This window comes from Protopterus annectens, chromosome 1.part2 (assembly GCF_019279795.1).
Source record: "Protopterus annectens isolate FY-2018-M chromosome 1.part2, PAN1.0, whole genome shotgun sequence".
NCBI lineage: Eukaryota > Metazoa > Chordata > Ceratodontiformes > Protopteridae > Protopterus > Protopterus annectens.
This window is the reverse complement of record NC_056727.1, coordinates 239,754,385-239,778,636: the sequence shown is the minus strand read 5'-3', so window position 1 is coordinate 239,778,636 and position 24,252 is coordinate 239,754,385.

Here is a 24,252-nt window from a genome sequence, read left to right as displayed (position 1 = left end):
GGTGTTATAATGCTACGCTGTGAGGTGCATCCTTACACCAACGGGGAATCTGCGATTCACTATTACTCCTCTCATTTGCATAGCATTGCCTACTAATTCTTAGCTACTGTGCATAACACTGTCACTGCCCCTTAGCAACCCTTGCTACATAGTATGGTGTTGCATGCCTGCCATTGACTATTATGGGGAAATCGTGATATGTGTTTCATTGCGGTTTTATTCTATATATTTTTATATATTCCTTGTGATCCCCTTTGCGCACCTCTGCCCTGCGCTTCCACATCGCGATAGTGCAACTATATATATTAAATGTTAATTTTATATTTTGTACATTTTTTTTATGCCAATGGCTATATATTTAGCCATTGGCATATATTAACAATATAATACATGTGTTTGGTCGGCTGTCATGGCTCCGATTTTATGTTTGCAAAAATGTAAACCATTTTCTGCGGTTTACATTTCTGCATGCTTACACTACACCTGCACCACTTCCTGAATCACTATATACCTTTATTTGCATGCTGCACTGCTGCACATGGGGTAATTAGCATACAAGGCTCGAGAGTTGTACGGGCATAGCGTACGCAGGTAGTGCACGTGGAAACAGCTCGTACCAGAATCGCTCAGCGGCCATATTTGGTGTTAGAATGCCGACTCTACTCCTGCACCTGGCGCAAGCTTCATGAATCTCGAGGTATCTGATTGTTGTTGAAATGTTCTTAATTTTAAAGCACTTTTTATAGAAGTATTATCATTTAACTTTGGTACTGTAGTTGCATTAGGTCAGCCAGCATAACTCTTCTTTTCTCCCAGTATGTTAATTCCCTTTGTCTATTATTGCATAGCATAATTTTAGGGATTACAACTTTAAAAACGTGTTTAACATTCCTATTTATATCCTTGTAAAATGAATTTGTATCCCCTTATTTCTGGCAGTGCTGGCCTATCCATTCCTTCCTTCAAATCTCTAACTGTTTTACCCACGTAAAAAGTATGGGAAGTCCTCACATACAACATAATATATAATATGTAGTATGGCAGTCATAATAACACACACACACACACACACACACACACACACACACACACACACACACACACACATGCACACACACATGCACACACACACACACACACACACACACACACACACACACACACACACACACACACACACACACACACACACACACACACACACCATACCTCTCAGCTTCTTCAATTTGCATTTGAATGACAGTATCCCATAATTCTGTTGGAGTTGGCAAACCACCAGGCTGATAAATTCAGCTCCAACTTTACACCTCTCTCTTCATCAACCTTCCCTCAGGAAATATCATCAAATATTACACCCCCTACTATCACTAGGGAACAGGTCCTTAATGCTCTCTCTAAGATCAAGAACACTGCATCAATGGGCCTAGACAATATTCCAGAGTTTCTAAATAGCATGCAACATGACTTATCAGGGCGTCTGGAATTACTATTTAACTGTAGCCTCCAAAGAGGCTTCATGCCTCATGATTAGAGAAAGGCAACAGTCATCCCTCAGCACAAAGGTGGGCCATCTACAGACCCTGGAAACTACAGACCCATAAGCCTCATTTGTCTTATATGTCAAGCCATGGAAAAAATTATCATGAAGATGATCAGTAGAAATATAGTAAACCTCCAGACACTGGACCCAACCTAGTTTGGTTTCATCAAGGGCAGATCATGCCTACTCAACCTGGTGGACTTCTTTGAAAAGGTCACCAAAGCAATGGATTTGGGCAAAATCATTCACACTGCCTACCTTCACCTGACCAAGGGATTTGACACAATACCCCACTCAGACATTTTTGACAAACTCAAGAGGTTAGGTACAAACCAATATGTCATCCAGTGGATAGCCAACTGGTTCACAGACAGGACCCAAGAAGTTAGAACTGGAGAGTCCACCTCTACAAAGAGGCCAGTCGCAACTGAAGTCCCTCAGGGATCAGTCCTTGGATGGCTCCTTTTTGGCATTAACTTCTCTGAAGTCAAGACCAATGTCAGTGACCTCTGGCTGACAAAATTTGCAGATGATTGCAAATTAGGAGCTGTCATTAACTGTGACACAAATGTTCTCCAGGAGGGGCTGACACAGACAGACAACTGGAGTCAAAGCCATGGACTAAAACTAAATGTCAAGAAATGTGTAATAATATCCTTTGGAAAGTCATCCATCCCTTTTAACTATCATATTGACAACACACCCCTTAGAGTTGACCCAGTGGTCAGGGACTTCAGGACACACATAGATAGTAATCTAGCCTTTGACCATCACATGCCTACAGTAGTGAGGAAACCATTCTATGTTGCTCAACTTATAAGCAAAGGTATGGCATCTAAGTCCAAGGAAGTCATTGTTCTAATGTATTCGGGATTCATCAGACCTATCACTGAGTACAATGCCCTCTTTGGTATGTACGTAACCAGGCATATCCAACAACTGGAACATCCACAGAGATTTCCTCACTAAAAAAATTACAGGGCATAAGTAAAATGTCCTATGCAGCCCACCGCAGGCTCTATCCCTTTATTCTGTCTCCTACAGACTTTTGAGGGGAGATCTATGCCTGGCACAGAGGGCATTGTCAGACCCCACTCTGATGGACCTCCTGCATATCCACAAAACAAATAGCAGCAGAATTATCTGTTCTAAAGACTTAAACCTTACCTGTGACCTAGTGGAGAGAAAGGTAATTATCCCAGAGACTATCTCATTTATGGAAAAGGCTCCCCATCCATGTGAGGCAGAGTTCCTCCCTAACCCAATTCAAGTGTAACTTGGACAATTGGATGGAAAACTGGAAATTCATCCCTGGTTTGGCACCTATGCCTCTAATGGTCACAGGTAACCTGTAAATGGTTCATCTTCCAGGCCCATGCTTGCACTTATCAAGGATATCAGAACTTGTCAGAGATTTGAGATGCATGGCTAGACTTAAAAAGGCCCTTGTGGTCGTTGGCCTAGTAAACACCTATGAACCTATAGGTACAGATAAATGTATTCATGTAAACTATGAAAGTTAAACTGAGTCTGCTGATACATGTTACTTTTATACCCTGGATAAATGAGCATTTTATTACCCACAGATTTTCTAGAATATTCCATACTATGATATATGTGTATAATGATGTACTTATGTTTGCTGTACACATGGACATGACTTATGGATATGTGTACTTAAGATTAAATATCAACTTTTACTCATATGATTGAAGTTATATAGAAACTTGTTATGTATTAATGACAATATTGCATGTTAACATGCCTCTTCTTTATAAGAATGATAGCATCACAAATGATCTATTTGCTATCAGAGCTGTCATATACAGTCGAGTTTTTGGTGTTTGAATCCCACTGCAGACATTACATATGCCATTGGCCAGCTTGAATATTCTTTCACAGGCATGTTTCAATTGTAGAAAATGTATTATGAAAGGTAGTGTTTTTGTTGCAGTCTATTATTCATTTGTGTTACAGATATCAACATTTCAAATCACACCATGCAATATGGATGTATTATGTACAATGTGATGTTAAATGTGTATAGCAGTTTATGTACTGCACATGGGAGCACTTGTAATTTTCTTTTACTTCTTATGTCTTATATACACACAAATTCATGTTTGGCCAAAATATGTATGTATAAGTCCATAAAAAAATGAGAATCACATATATGTCTATATATATGTCTATCAATCTATATAAATATCTAAATATATATATATATATATATATATATATATATATATATATATATATATATATATACATATATATATATATATATATATATATATATATATATATATATTCACTTTATAATCTCAAAATACTGAAATATCGAATTTCAGTATCTCGAGACTATAAAGCCAAAAAGTGACAAACCCAAAAACCAAAACCATGAAATTCAAAACCGCAAATGTTAACATAACACTACACCACAGATACAAACCCAAATACAGCTACCTCCTGACACTACAACAAAGCAAAACAACACACACGAACACAACAAAAGAAACACACACACACACCCTTCCTATAAGCAGGGGGCAAGCTCCCTTCCACCCCCACTACTTATATGTACTAACGCTGAGGATGCACTAAACACCAAAAGACAGAAAACTCACCACCACACATTTTACACCCCCCTTGCACAAACACACATCACATACATACAAACACCACCACTCTCAACACTGACACACTCACACTCTTATCTACCTGCCCTAACCCACACTTAAAACTCCCCAACACACTCACGAACACACAAACCCTCCCCAAAACCCTTAAAAAAGTGACACTTACCTAATGCGCAATTAGTACTGTGGGATCAACATTCTCGGGTTTGATATTCTGCGGTTTTGCGTAACTGCAGATTCGACAATTTGGTCTCTAGATACTGAAATTCGACATTTCAGTATTTCGAGGTTCCAAAGTGTTTCCATATAGATAGATAGATAGATAGATAGATAGATAGATAGATATCCACCTATATTTTCATACATATTTATTAATTTGCATTCATGCATGTGTAGATACAGGAATATTACAATGCTGAGTCATTAATCATATACATGTGTACACAATTTTGATTATGACATAACAGCGCACTAAAACACCACACTAAGTTTAGCATACAATAACTGTGTACTTTTGTAGGCCTTTGTCCACAAGTTTTATTTATTTTATTTATTTTACATTTGTTAACTGAGTAGAGTCCGGCTGGGCAAGTAGCCCAATTTCAGTGGAGACCTGGGAAGAAAAGCTCCATAACAATAGTACAAAAGAAATTACAAAAATGTTTAAAAGATTTACAAACAATATACAAAAAGTTTGGCAGTTGCCAATAATCGCAATTTACAAAAAGGGGAATGTAAAACAGAAAATATAACATTCCCTAAGCCTTACTACAGACAGTAATATGAAACTCAGATATATAACTAAAAACCATTGTGGTATTTTCATTTGGTAGAAGTAAGACAAGAAGATAGCAGAATAGAAATAGCAGAAGATAGCAGAATAGAAAACATTTGGTTAGGTGTATCTGTACACTTATACAATTTCATCATAAATTGGTATACTTGTTAGTGTATGTAATCCTTCACTTGCATATTCATAGATGTCAGTTTGGCTTCAATCAATTAGCTATTCAGGTAGAGTTCTGGTTTGTAGTGTGAGCACAGGTGAAAGCTGTAGGTTTGAATCAAGCTCTGTTTTGTTTGACTGCAATAATCTTCATGTGTGCACCATATTGAGAGTGAACCATCAATGAGTGAGTATGCAAAAGGTGATATTGTGTGTACTATTTGCTAACATGTAATATTAACTATGTATTTCACTGTTCTTTTGTTGTACATAGCAGTCATTATATACTGGACTAAAAAATTCTTCTGTTGCTGTAACACATTGTATCTTTTTCTGTTTGCATCTGCTGAAGATTGAGCCAGGAACAGAACCTTGTGCAAAGAGTGTTGGCACAGACTTGAGGAGCAGTGGAGGGAGAGATGTATGCACTATTACTTTCCACCTTTATGTCTTCAGAAATAATATTAACATATTTCTTTCGGCATGATTAAATGTGTAGTCCTATGACATTCTGACATGTAATGTTATGTCTGACTTCCCATAATGCATCTGTGACGTATGTGCAATATGCAGTGATTTATTGTGCATAACATTAATGTGTACATAATTTTATAAGGAATGCTGTCTTATGTATTATTAGCAGGTGTGCTTTCTTACATAGAGGTCATGTGCTGTTTGTTGAAATGGCATATTAATTTTGGATTGACTGTGTTACATATAAATTACTTTATCTGTTACTGCTGTATGCAGAATATGCGGTTGCAACGTTTAGTATACAGCAATGGCTCTTGATGAATTATATGTTGTGCATAGCTTGCTCGCTTTATTATTGAATGGTTGCTTGTTTATTCTCAGGTCTTTGTGCTGTGAGTAGACCTTTATTGGCATGTACGGCTTCAGTGGTACTGCTCTTGTGAAGCTGTATAACTGCATTGTGATGGCTTGTTTAACACTACCTTATATACAGTTTCCTGTTATTAGTGTGCCACAAGGGAGTACCAGTTTTCTTGAATGTCTGACATGTTGCATAGTATATTCATGATCATGAATACATTTTTCTATATATATAAGTACATTATGTAAGCATAATACAAATGTAGGCATTGACATTTATTTAGGAAAAGTTATATATGTATGACTTCCATATACATACTTTCTAACTATTACATGCTGTTGCTGTGCTTATCACTGTGAACAGCTGTTTGAAAGCTTCAAAATTCCATTCTGATTATATCAGGTTGTAATGTCACCCATTAACCACATTCATAGGTAAGTACTAGGCAACTAGTCTGCAGGCCATTTCAAGCCTAGCCAAAAAACAATATTCAAAAATTCTCTCTAGCCTCAAGGAGGGGAAGACAAGATAGACTAGGAGAGAATTTGAGTTTGCTCATGCAATTATTTAGGTTTATTTTGAGGGTGGCAAGGGTGCTACTCTGCTTGACGTGTGGAACTTTGTTCTACAGGTGAAAGATACATTGGAATATGATTCTGTCACACCAACATGTCTTATTTATCTGCTGAAGAAGGTAGGTTTAGTTCCTTTAACTGAGTATCTGATGTACCATTAATTCTGCAAAGGGATAGGAGATCAAATTAGGTTGGATCTTTCATGGCATGGAAAGCTAGACATAAACTTCCATGAAGGAATTTGTAAGAGATTGAGTACAGAGAAAGAGCTGTCAATTTCCCCCGATAACTAAGATTTTAGAGGCCTCTAACCTTTTTAGTTATAAATCTCTGAGGTATCTCAAGTTGTATGATATGTTTACATAAATACATGCCAAAAGTGTGTTATATTCAATAATGGGTCAGACAAGATATGATTAAAGCGGAGTTAAGACTTCTTTGGATCTATTTGCTATGCCTTTCAAAATTAGATGGGCCAGATAAAAGGCTTTCAGAACTACTGTGGAGACATGACGGTCAAATAATTAAGAATTATCAATAACAGTACCCAGAACCCTTACAACAGTGTCTGATTGGAGGGATGTATCCCCTATATGGTACGGGAATTTGTTTTATTTACCAAAATAAACTATGCTACACTTTTTTTACTTTTAATTTGAGACCTTTGTCCTTGCTCCAGTTGGTAACATGGTGTAAGCTGTGCTGAAACAATTATAAGTCCGTTGAAGATGAAATAACAACACCCAATTTACAGGCATCTGCACACTTAATTAACCATAGGACAGAAGTGCTGGCTGAAGGTCTGAGAAATGTATGTCAAATAGGAGTGGACCCAAAACTGAATCCTGTGGTATACCACTGGTAACTGATTTGCTTTCAGAATTGCCACCTGTTATTTTAACCACATGGATTCTGTAAATAGCCAGTTAGCTATTCATTACACATTGCATTGAATTCCTCATTTGCATATACATTTGCAGTATTCATTGACTGTTAATCTTACAGTATATTTTTACCACACATATTTTGCTCATAGTATGTCAACGTGAAATATCAGTTGCATGCAAAAATGAATTATAGTGGAAATTTAAATATTATATTGACACCTCAACACAAATATGTGAGGTACACATTGAATAAAGAATAGGGGGTCTTGCACCTAAAGAGGTACTCTCTGAGTATGGGACTGGCATTGATGTAAGGCCTACATAGCAACAGGCAGACACATAGGACCTCATTCCAAAAGGTCTAGTGTCAGTGTTAACTTGCAGTGGAACAATTCTTTTGTAATTGTGCCATATGTCAGTATTGTATACTGGATGTACTAGATGTAACATGGCATACTCATCTTGTGACTTATGGATATATATATATATATATATATATATATATATATATATATATATATATATATATATATATATATATATATATATATATATATATATATATATATATATATATATATACATCTGTCAGCTGTGCAAGTGTGCTTTTCATGCAAACTGAAGGCTGATACACCAGAAAATGTATAAGTAACAACAGAAATATGGCAGATAGACTGACCATTGCATGTCATGTAATGTACCGGAGTAACTTAATGAAAACATATGATGGGAACACTGACTCATTCATGGTCTTCTGTTTGTGTCAACATATTTAAACAGTATGACGTTAAGAAGGTTGCACAATCATGACATTACACTTGTTACTATCACATGTTTATCTCGTTTGTTATAGAATATACAGATAACTCTTATTGGACAGATCTGGTGACCATTAAGGTGGCACAACACATGTACTGTACTGCAATGTATCTTGAAAAAAACATTTCATGTGTCCTGTTTCATACTTGTGATGTTGTTAATTGCATAACATGTAACCTCTTTATGTTATGTTGGCACACATCTGACAGTACAGTGATAATTAGTTGTTTCAGATGTCTGCTCTAAGGTGTTTGTGTTCTGTAATACGTCAATGCATACTGTAAAGTAGTAGATAGATGTGGCAATATAAGATGACTTACCGTGTGTATTACATCCACATACATCTCACTATTGTGAGACTGACCTCTTTTCCAGGCCCTTCATATTTCTTCAGTAAAATTTATTGTGTATTGTGTAATCTCTAGTGTGTTATACTATACATAGGCATATGACTACTGGCATGCTTTGTAACATAGTTGTCATAACAACACATTGTACAGTGTCAAATGATGTATATGATGTCAGCTTAGATACATATGTACTGAATATGTGTTTTAACTGGTGTATCCATTTATGTGCATGTTTTATCTATGATTGTGCTTTTTTCAGACATATTTGGCATATGACTGTGGTGTAAGTTACACACTATTTTGTATTTTAATATGGACTGGATGTATGCCTGACATCAAAAAACATTCAATAGTTGATAAAGGTCAGACAGTAATTTAACAACACATACATAGCAGTTAAAACGTAAATTATGTAATGTATGTCTGGAGTTTCATTTATTCCTCATTTTAAGTTAATACCTGTTATGTATATATAATGTTTTGTTCCTGTATTGAAATGCGAAAAAGTGTAGGACCCATGCCTCCTCACCAATCAGATGATGACAACGATGACAATAACTCAGCAGACCACTGCAAGCCAAGTTGGACTTCAAGGACCAGAATGGTGATAATGATGAGAATGATGACGTTGATGACCACAACACACCAGAACCTGCATATGACTTTGTTCTTGAGGTCCATCATAGAAGACATGTACCACCATACGAGGCTGTTTACCTCTGGGACTGGATCTGGAGTGTAGTGAGGTACGTGTTTCAGATGCAGATGAGGGACCTGATGAGTAACTTTTTTTCAGGATGTGGGAGTGGCCATGCATGACTCCTTCTGGAAGATGAGTCGATAGATCTTTCATGATATAAGAGCCTGTCAGGGTGGTCCCTCAGGAATGTAAGTATTGTCTGTGTGATCCACTTTATTTAATGCTGCCACCATGCTGCTTTCCATGTTCCAAATCTGATGGTCTATGCACAATTGTGCATAGTGCTGTCATGCTTTTGGACATATGTCATAACAGACACTGCACATATCTGGTTATATGTGACTTTATCTTGATGCTGCAGTATGACACAGTTTGAGTTACAATTATTATTTACATGATCCTCACATGCTATTACTTCATGCATTGTTCCATATGGGCAGGGGTGCTACTCCTTCAATATGTACATGTATGTGTATTCTTATGTATGTGGTGCAGAATAATATTGTTTTGTCGGATATACTCTGGCCCTGTATTTGATAGATATGACTGTTGCAGTTAGCATAATATGAGTAGGACAAAATTGTTCGGCTTGTGTTGTTTATATATGTACTTAGAAGGGATGACATCAATTCAAATACTACATTATTCCCATTCTTCTCATATAACACAGTGAGGTCAGTCATGTATGTTTATTTGCACATGTTATCCATGTGTATGCATTGTACTCATTTGTGTGCTGATTTTTGTTGTCATATGTCTTGTTAACCACATGATATGTCCTAGATTTTATACCTTACGCAACATTGTTGGGACATGCTGTCCCACAGGCATAATAGCCTGGTATGTGCCATATATTGGCAATTATTATGTTAAGCAATACACAGTTTAATACTACTGTTGTTTTAGAGTGCTGTGACAGGTAGATCTGCACATGTATGTTTCACATACTGCATTGATATTCACTGATCCCTTATTGAATATATGGAGGCAATGCTTTGTTTTGCATCATTCATGACTCTCTTTTTTTGTCTGCATCTTGCTTTTGGCACTAACCAGTCTTTTTGAACATAACTTATATTAAGACATGCATACATGACTTAACATACATGTCCATGTGGATGCATTTGTAATACATATGCGTTGATATACACGGATGTACATGCATATGGCTGTAATATGATAAACTTGCTACCACCCTGGTAATATATACCTGGTTATATGCACTTGTATACACAGTGCTGTCCTTTGATCAGTCTTACACATGTACTGTGATATTTATATCAATGACAATAATTGTGCCACCTGTTGTATTATGTTTGCTGAACGAGTATGTGATATTAAAACCTACTTTTCTTGTCTACCTATGCTATTTGCTGATTAACTGTTGCACAATACTGAGTTTGTGCCATTGTGCACAGACATGTTTATATCCATTTCCAATGCACTACACACATATGTCAGACGTTGGCCATTTGCTTTAATGCACCTTGTAAGGACTTGCAGTGCATGTGCCCTGTGTCTACTTAGCTATGATTGTCCTGCTTTTCTTACCAGCATTTCCTCACTGATGTAGGTCTATGCTGTCCATCTCCTTCCCAATTATAGGTTTGGCCAAAATGTTTCACATACACATGGCATATGCATATGTGTATGTTTACCTTCCTGTAAAGTATCATCAGTATCATGTATGCTAACTGATAAAATATGTCCTTGTGCCACTGTGATGGGTATCACACACATGTAAGGCATATGCACACAAGATGGTGTCAACTGAGTAGATTCCATCAGTGTTTATGTTGTATTTGTATTTGTGCGTCACCCAAACATTAGTATGCTTCATGCCTTTGCACAGGCTTGCATTCCTTAGCTTTTATTAATCGTATGTATATATCTATATCAATATCTATATATATGTATAGAAAGATACATATGGATCTAGGACTTTTGATCGAAAGATCAAAAGTCCTAATCCAAAACCACTGAACACACTTTAACAAAAGCCTTTCATCGAAAAAGTGCTTTTGTTAAAGTATGTTAAAAAAATCCCCACAAAATCTACTTGAATGCAAGGGGGCAAGCCACCCTGCACACCCCCCTACTTTAATATTCTCACTCTGAGGTCGCACTACAGTGGGGAAAAGGGAAGTTTCCCTTACCACACTGTAATATGACTGGAACAGCAAGCATACTTACACGAAAGTGCTGCTTCGTTGAAAAGCACTTTCACGCAAGTATGCTCAACAGTTTGGGATTCCGTGAAAGATACAGTTGAGCATCTGTACAGATCCCATATATATATATATATATATATATATATATATATATATATGTATGTGTGTATAGAGAGAGAGATTTATATGGGTGCCTTTCAGAAGCTTGAGTTTTCAGAAACTTGAAATTCTTATTATCAAGATGATATGATTGAGTTTCCAAAAACTCAAAGCTTTTAGATGGAGATTGCAGTACAGTGAGCATTGGCAAATTTACCCTTTTCCCCACTGCAGTGCGATCTCAGAGTTGTTAAATGCAGGGGGGTGTGGGGAGAGGGCTTTCCCCCCTGCAAAAACATAGAAAAAAGGTAGATTTTTTGAAGTTCAAATAAATATATATATATATATATATATATATATATATATATATACATTTATATATAATATATATATATAAATTTATATATATATATATATAAATATATATATATATATATATATATATATATATATATATATACATATATATATATTATGGTTTACATGCATATGAGCTAACAGCCGATGTCCAAACGTGAACATGTTGAAAGCAGAATCCTAAGTTCACAATATGTCGAATCTACAGATGCCAAACCTGGAATTACCAAACACCGGCCAGGCTAATATTCCCCCCTCTTGATCCATGGTAGCACTTGTTGCGGCAGTTGTGCTATCAGGAATTTCAAATTTGACATTTTGGGCAACATTACGAGCGTTCACGCCTATGAGTTTTGTCATTACAGTTTGGAATTACGGTGGTTCGACATTCAGTCGCATGACCAAACGCATGTATTCCATATATTTTATATATATATATTTATATATAGAAAACCATTTACTTCATAACCTATATCATTGACATGGGTATGTTTGATGGGCCTTGTTTCTGTTTGACTTATGTAATGTCATTGCATGTAAAAAATAAACTAAAACAAATAGTCGTCCGCTTGCATTTACCATAAAGGGTATCCTCCAGCAACACCCCAGTCACAGATACAGAATGTATATCGCTCCGTAAAGTAGTGTGAGCCACTCGATAAATAAAAACATATATTTAATGAAACACCAAGACCAGCATAACACAAACAATTGGGATTGAGCGCGCTTTCATCTATCTCATCAAGACTTCATCAGAATCCATTAACTTCACAATAAAATGGCCTTAAATACAATGTTAGCTGATTGATTAATTGATTAATTACCATACAGGTTACTATCTTCTCTGGTTACTACATCTTGCTAAAATTATTATTAGTTTATAAAATTTATAATACATTAGCAAAGTATAAACTTTTCCACAGCAAATAGTATTAAAACCTGTTCTAAAAATTGTATATATTGTTTATAAAAAATTTTTTATATATATATATATGTAAAGCACTTGATATAATCCATATGTTATCATTCACAAAAAGAACCACAAGTTGATTACTTAAAAAACATCCTGAATGCAAAATGTATTACTTGTAATGTGCTCAAAGTGTCATCAAATAGTATAAACATTGTCACCTGTCTATTATATATAAATGAATTCTATTTATATTGTACAAATGTGGAATTACGGTGGTTCGACATTCAGTCGCATGACCAAACGCATGTATTCCATATATTTTATATATATATATTTATATATAGAAAACCATTTACTTCATAACCTATATCATTGACATGGGTATGTTTGATGGGCCTTGTTTCTGTTTGACTTATGTAATGTCATTGCATGTCACACATCTACATTGTATACCTCAACACCCATATGTGTTGCTTCGGGCATGAAATGTGTCTTTGACATATGGATTCCATTTCTCCTGTGATTGTGGTGTGTATACCTATCTGTTTGTTACACAGCCACATTAATATGTTGCTGCATTACTGCTGTTTGGCACTTGCTTAGTTGCTTGTCTTTCACATGCCACATGGGTTGGTCTAGTCTTCCAACTGCTCCTGCATTTCCTTCCCTCGATTTGATCTACCTTGCTGCTGCTTGGCCTATACTTTCATTGCTGAAAGCCTATTGGATCTTCATATTTGCTATCCATTGTGTACGGCATTGACAGAACTCCCCATTTAGTGTTCTCTGATTCATATGAACCACTGGTCATACTCATTCTGGTATGACTGTCTCACGGTTTACTGTATCGCAGCACTGATTTGTGCATTGGTACTTATGTGTTTTTGGATTACACCATGGCTGTTATGTATCCCTTCCCTGTTTTTCATTTTTAATTGACCCGTGTTATATAGTCTATATGTGCTGTGTACCTTACCTATCCTTTATGTGTATTACTGAGCTTTGTCTGTCATGTCTTGTCATATTGTTGTATGTTTATACCTGCTCTTTTGCCCACCTCCTCTTTCAGTGTCTTTACATTCCTTCTATTTTACAAAAAACTAAAAATGAGACCTAATTCCAACAACAACAAAAAAGGCCCATGTCCATCTGACTCTAGTATTGACCTTCCTATTCCATCCAACTCTTGCGTACCCCTCTTCTTTATCCTCACCCCACATCTGGTTATCTATCACTGATTTTCCTCTTCTGTCTGCCATACCTGTGTTTCCCAAATGTGTCCTGCACCCATTGCTAGCTACTGTTAGCCATGGTGATGTGGCCACGATTACCCTTTGCCTTACTTAATTTTTTTTTATTTGAAATTTTGTGAATTACAGCAGATTACTCAAATTGTGATGGGGGTATACACACACACACACACACACACACACACACACACACACATATATATATATATATATATATATATATATATATATATATATATATATATATATATATATATATATATATATATCCATCAGGATATCATGATGATATCCATTATTGTTTGCTGATATTTGTCACATTTCAGAAACAACTGTTGATGCAAGTTTCCATTCTTTTAGTACTTCCCACGTATGACTGAAGCTTCCATTTGGCTTGCATACCTTCCCTACATATGTACTGGTAATTTACATACATGTACTACATTATGGACAGGTTTTCCTTGAATATGTATTTGGCATGACTAATTGTGTTTGCACTGACATTAGTGGTTATGATTACCTTGCACTAAGGTATTCTCTGTAGACTGGGACACAATGGTATATTACTTGATTAGCTGCAATACTTGTGTGGAACTTGTCGTATTATGCCAGGTTCCCTGAAGTTTATAGAATCTGGCCAAATATGTCTACTTAGCATCTATGAGAGTGCCAAATGGAACCTGCAATGGATTGATCAGTAAGAATGTTGAAGCTGCTGGACAATATTTCTGAAGCAACTGCAAATACCAGCCATTATGTTTTTTTTTAATTTTTATTTATTTGTTTATGTATTTAACATTTATTAACCTGGAAAATCTGACTTGGAACAAAGCCAATTTTCAGCGGAGGCATGGGAAGAAATGCTCCAGATGCATGTCTTTGAATTATATATAAAAATGTATGAGACAAGTATGCCAGGTTATGTATAAAAATGTATGAGACAGGAAAGCTAGGTCTGTGCCTCAACAGGTGAAATGGATATTCTCTTGATCTAACCATTCTGTATTATGCTAGGAGAAATTTGTGGGAAAGATGCGTTACAATTTCATGAAAAGCTCTGAACAACCAAACTGATTGTGAGAGTCAATGTCTTGCTCTAAAAAGATAATGTCATCATAAGAATCTTATACAAAATGTTGCTATGATGGACCTTTCATAAGGATAAAATTTTAAATTAAGAATTTGTATATGATGAAATTACAAAGGCTAAAAGAGGTTTAGTGACTGATCAATGACTGATTTTTATCATTACTTATTATAACTTGGAATTTATTGTTGAAATATGTGGAAGCTTTGAGGTGGGAGTGGATCATGGGTCACATTATAAACACTGATGAAGTCAAAAATGGAAATATGTCTAAGTTACTAATTTATTGGAGTTCTATTTGCAATGGAAAAAGCTTGATGAGCAAAACAATGCTGTTTTTTAATCTGGTCATAAATGTTTAATAAAGGGTGTATGTTTAAAAATAATCTGTTTTTATAAAAGATATAGCACGGCCCAGTTGGTAAATGCACAAAATGTTTTTTTTCTTTTAATGTCTCCTCAGTAACAATTCACAAATGATATATTATTAGGTTTCCAACTGTGTATAATAAATAATCTTGCAAATATAAACTATGTGAGATTCTTCCCCAAAAATCTAAGAAATGCAGTCTTAGATATCCTAAAAACAGATATAGATACACTTGTACATTGTTATTTTGATCAATTAAAGTTATGATTGTTAAAATAAGTATAACATAGTTTGAGGAATTCAGATTTACCACTCTGTTGTAGTTTTAGTTGTTTGTTAGATTTCTTTCACTTACTTTGAATATCATTGTTATCCTCTACAGGGTCATTGGGAACAGAGCCTAATGCAAAAAAAGGAATAGGTATAAGCCAGAAAACCCTTCTTGATAGGGATACCGGTCCATTTCATAGAATGCAAACATGCTCTCACTCTCTCCCTCTGTCACACACACACACACACACACACACACACACACACACACATGCACATGCACATACACATACACACTGGTACTTTCACATATGGGTAATGTAGACAATCTCCAGATAACATATTCTTTTAAACCTCAGTTTTCTTCTACTACCTGCAAATATCAGCCTCCTGTGATAGATTAACCCATTCATTTCCTGTTATGGTGAGAAATTATTCTGGAAGTCTATCATCCATGCATCCATTAGGATTCTTAACTGCATTGTTTTAAATCATCCCCCATGCTCCTATATGGCTGGGCTTGCTTCACACAGAGGATACTAGGCCTTAAGCACATGTCTTACATGGACAGACTCAAAAAACTCCAGCTATTCTCTGTCTCATATCGTCTACTAAGAGGCGATAAGTGCTTGACTTACAAAGCCATTTCTGACCCAGCTCTGTTAGAAATGTTACATCTAAATAAATCCCAATCCCTCCACACCACATACTCCAGAGACCTCAACCTCATTACCACAATCAACAGAAGATGCTGGAGGGACAGGTTCATAACCCAGAGACTGCCCACGCTCTGGAATAGACTTCCCATACATGTCAAGCAGAGCACCTCACTGACCCTCGTCAAGAGAAATCTTGATGAGTGGATGGGAAATAGAAAGTTCCCCCCAGGGATCACTCCAGTGGCTCTACTTGATAGAGGCACTGGGAACTAACATCGGGCAGCACAATGCCAGGGCACTTCTATGGGCTAGGCTTGTAAAGGCTCCAGGGCCATTAGCCTAGTACACACCTATGAACCTATGAACTTATGCTTTCTTTTGTGGATGTGCAAATTTCGCTGCACAACCGACGAATGCTGCTGGCTTGGTAAAACTATGTACACATTCATAACCTCATATACTTCCTGTTATGCACTTCATCTGCAGTAGATACCAACACTATAGCATGTCAGATCACCTCCCTCTTCCTCGGAAAGGTATATTGAGGTCAGTTACACAGGCCATCCCCTTGCCCACCTGAATTGCTAATTGGTCTCAGATTATCCAGGTCATGGTCAGTGCTTGATCCCCTATTTCATAGATCCTAATATTTCCAATTCACACCAGCATGTATTTTAATATCTAGAAGAGAAAACTTGAGCCCTTGTTGAGAACTTAATCTGGCACAAAAGTACATGTACATTCCTAACAGAAGAAACCCCAGCCAGCAGCCTAGTCAGAGCACTGAGAGCCATAAGGCAGGAATGTTAACTGCTACAGCAATTTGTACTTATCAGGAATACAGATGAAGTCATCATAAGAAAGACTTGTAATGAAGGCAACTTTTGGAACACGTTTGATAAGCAATTCAGGCTTTTTCTTCACATCTGCTTATATATTTAAAGTATGCTGTCTGTCAGGGAGCAGTAAATGGGAATTATATAAGTACAGACATGTTTGCATATCACACACAAATACACACAGCTTGGAAATGCTAGCAAACAGCTAAATTTCATATAACTGTCTTCTGAGAATAAGTCGTAATTAAGTGACTAAGTACATAGTTGACTTTGAACTAATGAAAATAGACAAAATAAAGCAAATGATGTTTTTGAAAAGCTTGATGTAAGTGGAGAACCGGGAGCAAACAATAAATAAATATGTATGTTTTTGAAAAGCTTGATGTGAGTGGAGAACTGGGAGCAACAAATAAATAAATATATCAGTGGTCGTAAATTATATTATTGCAAATCTGAGTGTCATGACTTTATATATCAGTACTGGTTTGTGTTGAATTTGATATGCCACTTTGCATAAATAATGTCTGTAAAATGTTATATCTTTTAGCTAAGTTTATGCTATTCTCTTCAATATAACTGAATGCATGTATGATACTCAACAGTTGAAGAAAAGTCATATTTGTTTTTATTATGACTATGTGTTTTGCTATTCTTTGCTTCCCTATATAAGACATTGTTGAGAATATTCAGTACTGTTTTCCCTTAAGTGTTATCCTCACTGCTGCCAGCTGGCAGTGCTGTCACATGGTTTGCACAGTGTGACATTGTGACAGGATCACTGCCACAACATCGACTTGCCACACTATCCCTACCCTTTATACTGAGCGTATTTGTTAAGGAGCCCACTCACTCTGGGACTGCATATGCTGCAGTGATAAACTATGTTTGAAAGACTCTTTTATCATTCAGCATCTCCAGATTGGAATCATTTTTGACAGCCCCTGTAGAATACAAGCAGCTTTCTGGCTACTGGCGAGCTGATTCTAGGGAGGAAACACATGCTCACTGTCAGAAAGAGCCCCCAGAGAAACCGCTGACAACCTTTTTAACCTTTTCCACTGAAAGTCTCCAAATGTTCTTGTGCAACAAAATGTTTCTGGCTTTTTAAACTTCCTAATTCTTTTTGCTATGAAGCTTGCAAAGATACAATATTGATCTGAAAAGATAAGGAATAATGCAGCAGAAGTAGATATTCTTGTTTTATTTAGAGCAAAAATCAAACAAAGGAAGCCAATTAATTTGCATTTTAAAAATCAGTTTTATTTACTTGCTTGCTTGCTGGATTGTTTAGATTTCCATGCACATTTGTGCAAACAATACAGAAAACCTGGAAAGTGCTATGTAAATAGAAGTTAAGTTAGCTCAGTATTACAGTTGGATTCTTGATAATGTCTTGGGATTAGACATTAATAAATGCACATTATACTGCTTAAAGACAAAGGATGTTAAAGCAAGAACACACACACACACACACACACACACACACACACGCATGCATGCTACACACACACACCCATGCATGCATGCTACACACACACACACACACACACACACACACACACACACACACACACACACATGCATGCATGCTACACACACACACACACACACATACACATGCACAAACAAAAAGTTATAGATGCATTATTCTGAATTAATAGAAGAGATTCTTTATGTCCTAAATGCCCTAAGGTCATATATATGAATATACAGTTTACTATTTTTGAAAAACTGTTGGATTAGTAAGTCATAAAGTTTTGATCTCTCACTACAAAAATGTGGAGGTGTTTTGGCTTACAATTTATAACTAAGTTTCTTCCTCCCTACAAAAAAAAAAAAAAAAAAAAAAAAAAAAAACTAGAAGTCATGACTTTGTGTCTGGCACCTTCACATATTCATATCAGAATCCTCTTGGGGAACTGAGACCTAAATTTTACCTTTCCTCCCGACCTGTAATTTCCTGTACAAAGGTCAGTATTGAGACCTGAGCCAAACACTAAGTTATGTAGTATTCATGATTCTGTGTTGCAAAATGTTGTTGTTTGACCTCTTTTCACTTTATTTCTGCAGAACAATACAAAAACAAGGAAATGCATTTATATCTGATGCTGTTTGCCTACAATAAAAGAAGAAAGATTTGCTATATTAAGACAGTCTTCAATGAAAATAAGAAAATAGATTCTGTTACTGTCTGTGTACAAAAATGAATAATAATATTTCCGAGTATTAAAATTACCTGTGTTAGAGAAGCTTTTCAATAATTTATCAAAATAGTAGATATCAGACTTGGCTATGTTTTGAGGTATATATATCTTTGAAACCCTATAACAAATTTCCTTACTTCTGATGTATAAGAATAAAAATGGAACAATGTCACAAGAAAGAATTCAAAGCCTTATAAAAAATGGTCAAAAACTACAAGATATAAAGTTTCATTATAATTCTGTAGATTTCATTTGACATAATGCAGATAAACAGTGGGTCTTTAAGAACATGACAGTTTTCATTTGTAGCATCTCACATATAATGTATTTTTGTTTTACATATGAGCCAATGTCATGGAGAGAATTTAAAACAGCTATGCTGTCTGAGACAAACTAAGAATCTGAACCAAACCACTGGGTGTCAGAAAAACTATGACGCATTATCATGTAGTTGTCATAACTAAGTAAATGTTACGCCATTTTAGGATGATTTTTGTGCTGCTACAAAGAAATGAAGAGTGTTAAGGTTGAGCCAGTAGTGTTAGAGAGGTTCACTGCATGCATGCTTAGGGTAGGAATGCTATTTTAGGATGGCAAAGTGTGTTTAACTACTCATACTGGAAAGTGGGAGGCATGCATTGAATGGGATGGGAAATGCTCAATTTCATGAAAGGAACGCCTTGGATCAACTGGTCAACACCCCCACCAGAGGTGACAACATATCGGACCTGGTCATCACCAACATGGGCGACCGGTGTTGTACACTGGAGGTCAAACCCTCACTGGTTAGATCAGACCATAGACTAATCAATCTGGATATCTACATTCTGCCCCCACCCCCATCAAGGAAACCATCATGAAAACTTTTCAAAAGCAAACTTCACGTTACTTAAGACTGAGGTGGAAAGGTTCACAGCCCCCATGCTAAAGGACAATGCTGTCCAAGCTGCTGAATCCCTTACAAAGGCACTCTATGAGCACCTGTAAGAATGCATGGATTGTGCTAGCCCAAGCAAAGCCAAGACTCACTCCTCCAAGAAAAGGGAAACCAGTCTGGTGGACCCCTGCCATAAACAAGCTATAAAATAGAAGGAGGAAACTAGTGCAGAAAAGAGTAAAATCCCAAGAAGGAAAGACATCCCTGATTAGTATCAGCAAGAAACTACGACCCCTTATAAAATCATCCAAGGCTAGCTTCGAAAGAAAAATTGCCAGGGACTCCAAAGATAACCACAAGGCATTCTTTAGCTATGTCAAGAACCTAAGTGGCAATGCTCAGATCTGCTCAGAGTTAGTGCAGAATGGCACAAAATACACTGAACAGACTGATATTGCCAACATTCTGGCAGACAGGTTTAGTGCAAACTTCACCCCCCCCACCCCCTAAAGGGCCCATAACCATACCAGAACAATGTAGTGCCCCAGCAATCACTGACACACAGGTTAAAACAGCCCTATCCAAAGCCATAAATACAGCTTCAATGGGACCAGATGGTGTCCCAGGCTGTGTCTTACATGAGCTCCAAAATGAACTAACCCCTCACCTAAACACACTGTTCAAACTCAGCCTCTCTACAGGATACGTACCCATAGAGTGGCACACAGCAACAGTTATCCTGATCCACAAAGGTGGAACCACAACAGACCCCGAGAACTATCGCCCTATAAGCCTGACTAGCCTGGTCTGCAAGACTATGGAGCGCATCATCAACGAATTCATGAACAGAGACATTGGGAACCTTCAAACATTGAACCTTACCCAGTTTGGCTTTGTTAAGGGCAGATCATGCCTCCTAAACCTGGTGGACTTCTTTGAGACAGTTACCAAGTCTTTAGACGAGGGAAAGGAGGTCCACACAGCCTACCTAGACCTCGCAAAGGTTTTCAACACCATTCCCCATTTTGGTATTATAGACAAGCTCACCAGCCTGAACATAAACCCCTACATCATGAGATGGGTTGCCAATTGGCTCATGGATAGAATCCACACGGTGAAAGTTGCAGGCTCTAGGTTCGACTCTAAACCAGTTACAAGTGGCGCCCCCCAAGACCCAGTCCTGGGACACCTCCTGCTTGGAATATACTTGTCAGAGATACAGGCAAGCACAGGAGGACTATGGCTGACCAAGTTCACAGATGACTGCAAACTGGGGCCATAATTGACTCTCCAGCTGAAACAGACATCCTCCAGAAGGGTCTCACTGAGATGGACACCTGGTGTCAAAATCATGGCCTCAAGCTAAATGCCAGAAAGTACATAGTCATCCCCTTTGGAAAAAACTAAGTACTCGTGAACTACCACGTATGTGGTAGTCCTCTAAATACAGAAAATGTAATAAGGGATCTGGGGACCCAAGTAGATAGTAATCTCTCCTTTGATAATCATATTGCCAAGGTGGTTAGAAAATCCTTCTATGTGGCCCACCTAATCACAAAAGGGTTTGCATCTAGAACAAAAGAGGTTATTGTGCCCCTCTACTCATCACTCATCAGACCCATCATAGAGTACAATGCCCCATTTGGGATTTACCTTACAAGACACCTGCAGCAGCTTGAAAGACCACAGAAGTACCTCACCAAGAGTATTACTGGCCTCGAACATACGCCCTATGCAGCCTGACTGAAGAAACTCCAGATGTACTCGGTTGCATACCGCTTACTCAGAGGTGATCTCTGCCTGACATACAAGGCCATGTCCAACCCAGAATTGATGGACATGCTCCACCTAAAAAAAAAAAAATCCCCAATAGCCACATGATCTAGGAATCTAAACCTCACCACAACGATAAATAGGACATGCTGGATGTATAGATTCCTGTCCCAGAGACTCCCCATACTTTGGAACAGGATTCCAATCTACATTAGGCAGAACCCCTCACTAACACTCTTCAAGAGAAACCTTAACGAGTGGATGGGAAACAGAAAATTTACCCCAGGGATCACTGCAGTGGCTCTGCTGGACAGAGGCACAGGGAATTAATCTAAGGGTGCGGCAAAAGCCAACACATTCTGGCTAGGCTTATAGATGCCCTCGGGCAGAGAGCCTAGTACTTACCTAAGAACCTATGCACCTATGAAAGCAAGTAATATAAAAACAAATCCAAGAGCAAAAGCCACTATTTTAGGTTAAACATTCAAGTTGGTACAGGTATAAAAAGAAAGGAAGACAACAGAAAGACAAATATGCTGGGAGAAACTTGTAATGTTTGCTCTCAGCTTGACTTGACAGCTAAAAAAAAAAAAAAAAAAAAAAAAAAATTAAGTATAACTTTCAGCACCAAAGCCACCTTTCAAACAACCTTTGAGATGTTATATATCAGATATGTGCATTTAGCACAACTCTGTTTATGCATTATATTTATATTTATATTACACAGGTGCAGTTAGGTGCACATAACTAGGAATATGATGATAATGAACTCATGGTGAAAACTTGACCTTTTTTAATGGGGATATTTTATATGTACACATGTATTAACATGTGTACATTTATATTCCTGGGCTGAGTCTGAAAAAGGGCCATGGAGATCAATGCTCTGCCCTTGAAAAAAAAAAAATAACATAAATAAAATAAAATCAGTCCCAAGTAAGGCTATTGCCCATTATCACAATCCACAGCACACAGTTTACATGCTAAGAAAAATCCCTGAAGCAAAATAAAGCTTGACTATTAAACATAAAAAGAAGGCATTAATACAAAGTGAAGTTGGACTGGTGGAAATGATATAATAAACAAAATACAGCATGGATGCAACTAACTTCTAGTTTGATAGGTGAGGCGCTTTCAATCGGGGTCTGATGAAGTTTGTGATTTTAACAAACAAAAAGTGCTTCACCTATTAAACAAGAAGTTAGTTGCATCCATGCTGTTTTTTGTTTATTTTACTACTTTGTGTTGTTAGATTTTTGAAAATGATGTAAGCATCGCTTTCCCTAATGAGGTGTTTAGAGTACCATATTGAAAATGTAAGTTACAATCATTTTATGTCAAACAACCAAAAAGATGGCTGATATCATTTACTCTAAGCTATGTCTACATGACTTACTTCTTAATGAGAAGGTTTGAGGGACTGAAGATATTTCCTAGTGTAGTAATTCTTTACCATTATGAGATGTATATGCCAGCAAAAGAATAGGGATGAAATTCATGTCATACATTAAACACACTGAGAAATGTTCCATTTCTAGCATTTGTTTTTTTCTAGAACATTTAGCAAGATGAATTCATGTCATGACAAAAAAATGTGAGGAATGCGAAAGTAAGTTAAAATTTAAAAAATGCTTGAAATGGATTTTGAAACATTAGTTTGTCTTTAACACAAAGCTGCCTATAGCTCACATGCCATAGGAATCACCCCATACCCATTATTAATATATTTGGCTCCATGTTTGCTTTTGGAGAAATGAAAACCTTACCTGTAGTTACTTCATTCACAAACAGTGCATTTAATACTCAGCAGCAGTCAAGACCCATCTTTCTCTGTCCAGGTATACCAGTCAAGGTAGAATCAATGACATGTTAGAACCTTAATGGTTATAAAATGTAGCATACATTGTTTCGTTGCATTTATTGAAAGGCTGGAATGCCAGTAGGTATGCCTTTCTGAAGAATTAGCAATCTTAACTTACAAAGCAACTTGATTTGACTATATAAAACTCAAAGTATTTCTCTGTAGTGTGATCAATTATTGATTGCCTTAAGCCTTAAGGAAGAGGCACAGGCATATAGTCTGCAACAGGAT